Source organism: Parasteatoda tepidariorum, chromosome 6 (assembly GCF_043381705.1).
Source record: "Parasteatoda tepidariorum isolate YZ-2023 chromosome 6, CAS_Ptep_4.0, whole genome shotgun sequence".
In the NCBI taxonomy this organism is placed as follows: Eukaryota; Metazoa; Arthropoda; class Arachnida; order Araneae; family Theridiidae; genus Parasteatoda; species Parasteatoda tepidariorum.
The window spans coordinates 92154984-92164612 of record NC_092209.1 but is presented as its reverse complement, the minus strand read 5'-3'; the positions used below and the strand labels follow the sequence as shown (position 1 = coordinate 92164612).

Genomic DNA, 9629 nt, shown 5'->3' with positions numbered 1-9629 from the left:
ATCTAGTTCTGTTTTTTGTCAGTATTTGTTAAAAATGGTAAAGCACTTCACAAGTTATTTCAATATATTTCAAGAAAATAATTCTTTCTAACATTAAATTTAAAAAATCCTTTTTAACATTTATAGTTCAAACTTTTTAATTGGCGAATTTTGAATTGGCGATTTTAGTCCGGAAATTCAAAATAGAGACAGAAAGAATATAACAACCCTAGAAAACCAAAGCAGTATTCTTTCTCGTGTTGTGGAGTAGAGGTGAATTTCACAAACTTCGATGGTTAAAACATGTTCTATCTCAGTAATTTAACGTGAAGTGATGATGACAATAATCAACAATATCATAAAGGTGTTAAATCTCAGTAAGTTTCCATTTTATAATTGTATATATGTCTAATCATTTTCTTTTTTTTTTTTCATTTTATAACTCTTTAAGCTAATAATTTTAAATGTTTACATCAATAATTTTGATTAAAAGAAATTCAGTTGTTTCCAACAACAAAGGATAAATTGAATTTCAATAGAAATTTATTTTACTTTTTAAAATTTTATATATTGAATGGAAATCAAGTATTTAATAATATACAGTAATTAAATTTTTATTTAGTTACTCTAGGAACATATATCTTGAAATTTGTATAATTATATAACCATCGACTTGTGTATGACAGATTTTAATTGATTCACGGTTTTATGATCCTTCAATATCAATCTGGTTCAAGATTGTATTTTCATGAGAAATCTTTTTGGGTTTTTAATCACTTAAGAAAATCATCCAGCAATTTCTTTCGTATGCAAACAACACATCGCGTATACACGTGATATTAAAATCAAATATTGCGATTTCTAATCATAAAATTTAAAATCCGCACATCGTGATTTGAACTCACGCGATTTAAAAATAACACATTGGAATTTGTACCACGGAATTTAAAAATTACTCATCGTGATTCGCATTCAGCCGTTTTAAAATAGCGCATCGAAATTTTTAGTCACATGATCTTAAAACCAAACTTTGATTTGCACCCATGCTATATTAAATTTGAATATTACGATTAGTAATCATGCCGACTTAACATCAAACATCGTGATTCATATTCACGCAATTTAGTTTTAATAATTGAGTTTTCATGGATTAATAAAAAAGTGAATTTTGCATTTTTGCCTACTCATAATTCAAAATATATGTGTAACATTTGCGTTTATATTCAACACAAACTATTAAAAAAATAATAGTGTTCAAAGTTTTTAGATCATTCTTCTGAAACTATTATTGTAATTTTTTAAATTATTACTCAAGGATTGTCGGAATCTGTGTCAAGATTTGAATTATCATATTCTTTTTACAATTTCATATTGTAATTCCATTACACTATTATGAAAGTTACAATAGCAGTTTGCAATTACCACCGTTATTACAATTTACAATTAAAATTTGCAATTACAATTTACTACTTCAATTTAGAATTTACAATTGCCATTCCTCTTGAATAATATTTTTTAACTACTTTAACTACTTAAAATAATATTTTCATGAATTTCGTTACAAAATAATAATAATAAAACAGTGCCACTAACTCTATCTTGGTAAAAGAAGCTGGAGTTAAAAGAATTATTTATTTATAAATTTTTTTTTTGCCTCTCTGGCGCAGATTTAACGCGGTGCACAACTGCTTTTCGTATTTTTAATTACAATATTTTTACCAGAAAATTATTAAATATCAACCGTAAATGTTGATTTAAAAGTCGCTGTGGCTCAGGGGAGCGCTTTTAATCCTATGAGGTGACCCGGGTTCGAATCACAGCCATGATTGGACGAAACGAATTCCGCACAGAAAAATATCCTTAGTTTTAAACGATTAATGGGTTAAAGTGCCCTTGCCATCAGGCTAACGGGTCGCGAATTGACAAAACATACCGTAGATTATAAACTAGGCGATTTCAAGTGGAATTGGCGATGGATTACGCGTAAATGTGGTGTTAGAACGAAATTACATCAACCTAAACAGTGAAATTCAATATTTTTTTTCTCCTCCTCGACTAGCCATGATGAATAAAAATAACTCATTAATTCATTTTAGTAGAGAATTAAAAAAGAAAATAACCTTTTTATTCTTAGGATCACGTTACAAATAAACTGTATTTATATTTTATAAAACGATCTAGTTTTTTGATATAACAGATTTAATATTTTTTACGAGAATTGTGTTTGTGAAGAAATAAAAATTATTTATTATTGAACCAATCACAAAAAATAACGTAGCATTTTAATACCATGTTTTATTGGAACGCTATTTTAAAGAATTAATTCTATTTAACTTTTATTGTAAGAAAACAACCTGTTTTAATTTAGTGATTTTCTCTGTTAAATCAATCTTGATAAAAGAATAATGTAAACTTTTTCATGAAATTTTTTTTTAGAAATTAACAAAGACATATTATTTATTAGAAAAAAAAATTGGAGTATTCAAAAATGTTATCACGCTTTAAATTAAAAATTTCTTGCAAATGAAAAAATCGATATTTTTAAAATTTTAAAATTATCAGAAATTCGCTAGTGAAAAAAAAAAATATGTGAAATAATTTCAAGAAGGGAAAAATGTACAAATGAAGGGATTTTTCTTCGATGACCTATTCGCGTTTGTTTTATTACTAGAAGCATTTGTTGCAAAAAAATATTTAACTTTTTTTTCAATGGGATGAGATCTTTAACTTCGTGAAAAATTGACTCAATTCCTTAATATATATAAAAGTCCGTAAGTACTTCATTTATTATGGAGGTCATAGATACCTTGATACTCTTTCAGTATAAGAATAATAAATGAAATTAATAGAAAATGCACAATTTTAAAAAAATATTTTATTTACATATATTGGGTGCAGGTAATTCTGCAACGATCATACGTAGCATAAATTTATAGATTCCTAAATACTGTTATATGAATTAGGTAATTAAAAACATAATTAAAAAAATAACAGAATTAAAAAATAACGTAATTAAAAAAATTTTCAACCTTTAATTGAAAACTTCCTGTTGTCAAGTATTAATAATAATTATAATTTTAACAACTTTTTTAAACAAAAATTTTCAATTCTCAAACTTAATACTATCCTTCATATGAAAATATCAGAAAATTTGTAAAAGAAAAAGTATATTTTAAAATTGAGCCATTGGCGACAACAGAGGTCAGATGTATATACTGAGTTTAAATAAATTATATATTATACAAGAACTCACATTTAGGACTTAGATCAATTTATTATCAGTTCATAAGAGTGTTTTTAAATAAATAAATGTAGTGATTGTTTGATTTATAATTGTAAGTCCTGATTGTTTAATGTTAAGTTATGTTTCCTTTGAAATAATTTTTGAATTATGCAAAGCAGAGCGACATTCATTTCAACTTAAAATGATAAAAACTTTAAATGAAATACTTTAAGAAAAATACCTTCTAAATAAGATTTAAATAAAAGGCAATCACTTCGCCTGAGTGATTTTGTAAAGAATTCTAAACTTTTTAATTTTACAAGTTAGGTGAAAAGTAAATATCTTACAATAGTGGTAGGGAATTAAGGAAATTCTAAATTAAATGATCATTAAAACATTGAGTGTAAAAAATTTTCAATTCACTTGAAAGTTCCCAAGATATGGTGAAATGCGCAAAAAGTAAGGTTAACACTAAGGGGTCCTAACATTGCATTGCTTTCCTGACCAAACTATTGGGATAATATTTCCAGATTGCGGCAACCCCTATATACTGGGGATCAAAAATCCGAATACGCAGGAAAAAAATTTCTCAAAGTAGGCTCGTTTTAGTGTCTGATTTCCGAACTTAAAATATATTGTCTGCTATAATTAAGCGGCATATTTGAATTCACCCTCTCGATCCATTAAGATTGAGTCCTAGAACGTAAACATCTGATCATTAGATCAAAAGTTAGTTTTAGATTTTTGTTTACTGCTCACTGTACACTAAAACGTGATTTTTTTTTTTTTTGAAATTTCGATTTTAATGCCATTACTTCAATCTCCTTCGGGTTGTGCTTACTTTATAAATTTAATCTCAACTATATTTTTCTCTTCACTTTTAAACTGTAAAGACTTTTTCTCCATTTGTAAATTATGAAAAAAATTATTAATCTGATTGCGTAAACAGTTAATTCATTAAAATTGGACATTCTCAATTAATTCCTTTCAATAGTCATTTATATTATTAATAATAATTATTTACACAAAATTATAATGAAGGAAAGTTTGATTAGAAATTTAAAAGTTTTTGCTGCTATAATTAGGGAATTTCTATCGACAAAATTCAAGTAATTTTTTTTTCCGGAGCAAAATGCATTTTTATTTAAAAGGGAACAATACTGACTTAATATTTATACGATAAAAGACTCTCTAATCGCTAACACCGATGACAGGAGAAATTTTCAATTTTTTCTTTTCCACAAAAAGTTTAAAACTTAAATTGTTGTTCTTTCATTATAAAGCAATCGTATAATATTCTCGTATCATGTAAAACTTTATAACGAAGTTACTTATCTACCGTTTTGCAGTTATAAAATGAAATAATTATTAAATTATACTTGCATTTTAAAATGTAATACTCAATTGTTCAATGAATTTTACGATTATTATTATAAAACTGCGTATAATGAACATTTCAATTAAAATAATTAGTACAAAATAGCTGCTAAAAATTCTCTTAAACATTTATAAATATTATACATTTATAAATTTCAGCTTTTCGCATTATTGCTAAATAATCTCTACGTCGAAAAATATTTAAAGAATTTCATAATAACAGAAAATTAAATAAAATTTTAAAAAATTTGGAGATGGTTATCGAGCAGAACCATTAAGTTTAATTAATGAATATAGAATTGGAAACCAAGTCTCTGCTAAACAATAAAAAAATTTTTTTAATCTTTTAAGTAAACAAACTTTATTATAATAATCATTTCATTATTAAGGATTAAAGGTTATTGTGAAATTATTAATTCTAATTAGTGGATGAGTAGGAAAAGAATTTCACTACTCGAAATACATTTAATGAAAGTTATGAAACTATAGAATATGTAATAATGAGTAATTTTTCTATCTTAGTTCTATTACGACCTTTTCAAAAACGCTAATAAACACGATTTAGTCAACAGATACAAACGATTATGTCGGAGCTATAACAAAAAAATACGCTTTATATTTTATTTGATGCAGAGGAATCAAATGAAGACCAACTTAATTGAAATGTCGCACCCATATCTAACTCGTTGAATGTTATGCGATACCGAAAACAAAACAAAATCATAAGCTTACAGCTGTTTGGCGATTTGCGAGAACGCTCTTTTAACGCCAATAGAAATTTTCGCCAACCCTTTGCAATCTACGGTATGTTTTGTCAATTCGCTAACGGGTCAGGGTTTCGTAGTTTTCCTCTCCATGTAACGCAAATGCGGATTAGTCACATCAAAATGACAGCACACATGTCTTCTTCCTAAATTGAGAATGAAACTTATTTTGATATTTTATGCTATTTTTTTCTAAATTAATTTAGAAACAAGCTTTACAAATAAATATATTTCCAATATTAATCAGACGCGTGTTTTCCGTTACCGGACACAGATATATTGGACCAATCGATTTTTCTTGCGCCTTCTCACAGTATAAACTCCTTTAAGTTAGAAAACTTCAGCAAATTTCGACCTGAATTGCAAAATGTGAATTTCATAAGCTTTTGCTGAATTTAAATGGTGAGCAGCGATGGCTAAGGGGAAAGAGCGTTCGCCTTTCAATGCGGCAAACCGGGTTCGAATCCCAGTCGATGCGAATTCCGCATCCGGCTTGCACCGACCACAGTGCTGCCGTGAAATATCCTCAGTGGTAGACGGATCATGAGTTAGTCCCCTTGCAGTCGAGCTAACCGTTGGAGTCTCTCGTGGTCTTCCTCTCCATGTAACGTAAATGCGGGTTTAGTTCTTTCAGAAAGTCTTTCACGAGGCCAAATTTCTCTCAGTACTCGATCCAGGAATCCCCTTGTCTTCTGGATTGGGTTTAAAATTACAAGGCTACGGAGTTGAACATTAGTAGTTGCAAACCCATAAAATTGGGTTGGCTGTTCAACGACGGTTATAAAAAAAATGGTGTGGTTGTAAACAACGTTTTATAAACTCAACAATTTAAACCAAGTTTCATTTGATTTGTTTAAATGTCTTTAGCATTTTTATACTCAGCACTGTTGTGACACGTTAGATGTTTTAAATCGTATTTATAATTGTACATACTTATATACAATCTTAAAGGTACTTTTCAATATCACCATTTTGTCAAAAATAATTTTAAAAAATTGCTGACTGCCGTAACTCAATTTATAAGTTAAAAAGTTTTTGCATTTTTGAACTCATCGACTGATTTGACTAAAATGCTCTTCAATGACTGTTCTATAAACAACTGCTATTTATCGCTAACTCGTTGTTCCTATTCATTGATCCAGTGATTGGTTTATTTCCTCATTCCTCATATTTACTTAATTCACTCGCTATACTACATCAAAAATTGTTCATAATAGCAGTTCTCGTGAAGAGAACTTGTAAAAAATGTTTATGAAGCATACTATCTTTAAAAATAGCCGTTTAAAAATAAACTAAGAATGATCTCGTTTAATTTTAGTAAATATTTATTATTTTATTTAATAATATTTGATTGAATTGCAAGATATAAAATTTTATTTTACATAATTTTAATGAATGTAATTGTTTTTATGGCGAAATACTAAATTTGAAAGAAATAGATTAAAATTTGATTTCTCAGGTACTATTCGACCAAACTAGTTAAAGTGTTATATTTTGCCATGTAAAATTACATTACTTAAAATGATGAGAAAATTTTTTTATATATTATAATTTAGAATTAAATTATAATTCCTATTTGTCAGGGTCCTGATTCCTCTTCCACGCATTTTATTGACCCCTGACCTGAGGGTCAGAGGGCGAGGGACAGGGGAAGTGTTGTTCCCCTACATTGGGGGTGGAGCGAAGAACTTTTTCTGGTGAGAAAAAGGATTTCTTTTTAGTATTAGCTTGAACGTAGTATTGGCTGGACTAAGGGAGAGTATGAACTAGAAGGAAGCAGTAGAGTTCCGGAATTTAAATGTCATGTAGATTGTGTATATTTTCATAATTTATTTTTAATGCATAATTAATCCAGAGATGACGAAATAAATACCTGCAAAATCCTTTGTTATCATTAGGCGGACTTACATAACGAACCAAATTTGTGAAATGTCTCGCAAAGATGGAGTGAGACACTATTATTAAATAAAATGGTAAAAAATAATAAATATCTATAAAAAGTTATTTTGTGCATGGAAAAGAATTTTATTATTGTGTGCAAAATCTTTTCATTTCACTTAAAAACTTTTCGAGATATGGCGAAATACGCAGAAAATAAAATTTACATTATGGGAATCAAAATTTGGATTACTCTCTTAACAAACTATGGAAACCATATTTCCCAAATTGCGACTATCCCCTATATTTTGGGTGATTAAATATCCGAATTTATTGAAAAATTCGTTTATCCTAATTTGTTTATCCTAAGATATATATTTTTTATATCACATATAATATTTTTTATTATTTTATGTAATAATTGTTAAAAAAATATTTTGAAGAGTAAGGTTCACAACTTTTACATCATTTTTAAGAATTTTTAGCGATATCGGTTGAACAGATCCTGAATAATCAAATTTTAAAGAGTTTTTTTTTTTTTTAAATTAGCTTTCTCAGGAACTATTCGACCGATTTTGCTCAAATTCTTTTAATTTTATCTATCGCATCACACGCTTAATTAGAGAAAGTATGTTATTGCGTCTGGTTTCGTAACAAAAAATATCGTCTGCATGAATTAATTTGCATATTTAAGATTAAACTCTCGAATCATAAGTGAGTAATAGTATGCGGAAATTTAATTATTAGATCAAAAGTTATCAGGATGTTCACTTTTTTTGTATATTTTTTTCCTATCATTTTCCACTTTTATGGAGCTAATCAGTGAGTGCAATTAGCTGACCATATGTTAAGTATCTGAAATTTTTAATAAATAAAAATGAGCTTTTTTTTTGGAGGGGGAAAGATATTGAGAAAGTTTGGTAAATATTTAGGAGGAATCTTAACCAATGTCCCCCACGCTTATGTTTCAGGGACAACTTAGATTTAACCATTGCAAAAGCTCGCATTTTAGAAATGCTAATTTTATAAAGTTCAGGAGAATATCTCTTTCCCTCTCTCCTGGATTTATTTATAAAAATGGTAAATTCAAATTTCTTTACGCAAGTTATCGTTGTAAAAACAATAAATTTGTTTTGTAAGAAATCGTTGTAAAAACATATTTATTTTTCTAAAAATCGTTGTAAAAACAAATTATTTCTAGAACTAAACCAAAATGGGTAAGCCTATTATTTTACTGTTAATTTAGAGTTTGCTTGAATATAATTAAACACGCAATTTGTTTTGAGTAACTTGCAGCATGAGTAAAAAAATTCTTAACAACAGTTGCTAAATTTTGCAAAAGATGAAATTTAATTTCAAAAGTAAACTTTCTTTTAAAGGTGTAAGTTGGCTTCTATTTAGTTAAATATTTCTCCATAATAATCATTTCTTCCATGAGTTAGATTTGGCGATATGTATAAAAGTTCAAATTTCAAAATTAACATTTTAATCCTCTTTGCAACTACGATTAAAAACAAGGTAGTGGTAGGAGAAAGGAGGTGACAGCTAACAGGTGGGCTGAAAAGTTCGTAGGGTAACATAGAAAATTTTTTTTTTTTATGATAAAATTTCATTTTATTATTCAATATAGTTTCCTTCAAGGGCGATACAACGATTATAGCGGCCATATAATTTTTCGATACTATTTTTATAGTACGATTTGTCTTTAGCCTCAAAATAGGGCTTAGTTTCGGTGACTACGCTAAATTTCTTTCCAGCGAGCATTCTCTTGAGGTCTGAGAACAGGAAAAAGTCGCTGGGGACCAAATCTGGAAAATACCGTGGATGCGGAAGCAATTCGAAGACCAATTTATATAATTTTGCCATCGTTTTCATTGACTTGTGACATGGTGCATTGTCTTGATGAAACAGCACTTTCGTCTTCTTCAAATGGGGCAGTTTTTCTGTGATTTCCTAGTTCAAACGCTCCAATAACACTATATAATAGTCGATGTTGATGGTTGTTCCTTTTTCAAGATAGTCAATGAATATTAAACCATGAGCATTCCAAAATACTGATGCCGAAACTTTGACTGCTGACTTTTGCATCTTTCCAAGCTTTGGAGTTGGTTCGTCTCGTGCAGTTCACTCGCTGACTGTCGATTGAACTCCAGTGTGAAATTATGGAGCCATGTTTCACCCATTGTCATATATCGACACATAAATTCAGATTTATTACGATTAAACAGCTTCAAACACAGCTCAGAATCATCAATTCGTTGTTGTTTTTGGTCAATTGTGAGCTCGTGCGGCACCCACTTTGCCTAGAGCTTTCTCATACCCAAATATTCATTCACGATATGTCTAACACTTTCCTTTGATATCTTTAGAGTCTCAGATATTTTGATCAACTTCACTTTACGGTAATC

The 9629-nt window shown here is 28.6% G+C and overlaps 1 long non-coding RNA gene across 1 annotated transcript in view; it reads left to right on the top strand.

Annotated features, from left to right (window-relative positions):
• Positions 1-248: 248 nt before the first annotated feature.
• LOC107457118 (uncharacterized) overlaps positions 249-9629 on the top strand; it is a 29048-nt gene continuing 19667 nt past the window's right edge. Inside the window, exon 1 of the long non-coding RNA XR_001585799.4 lies at positions 249-356. This is a non-coding gene — a long non-coding RNA (uncharacterized lncRNA). The remainder of the gene's footprint in view (positions 357-9629) is intronic.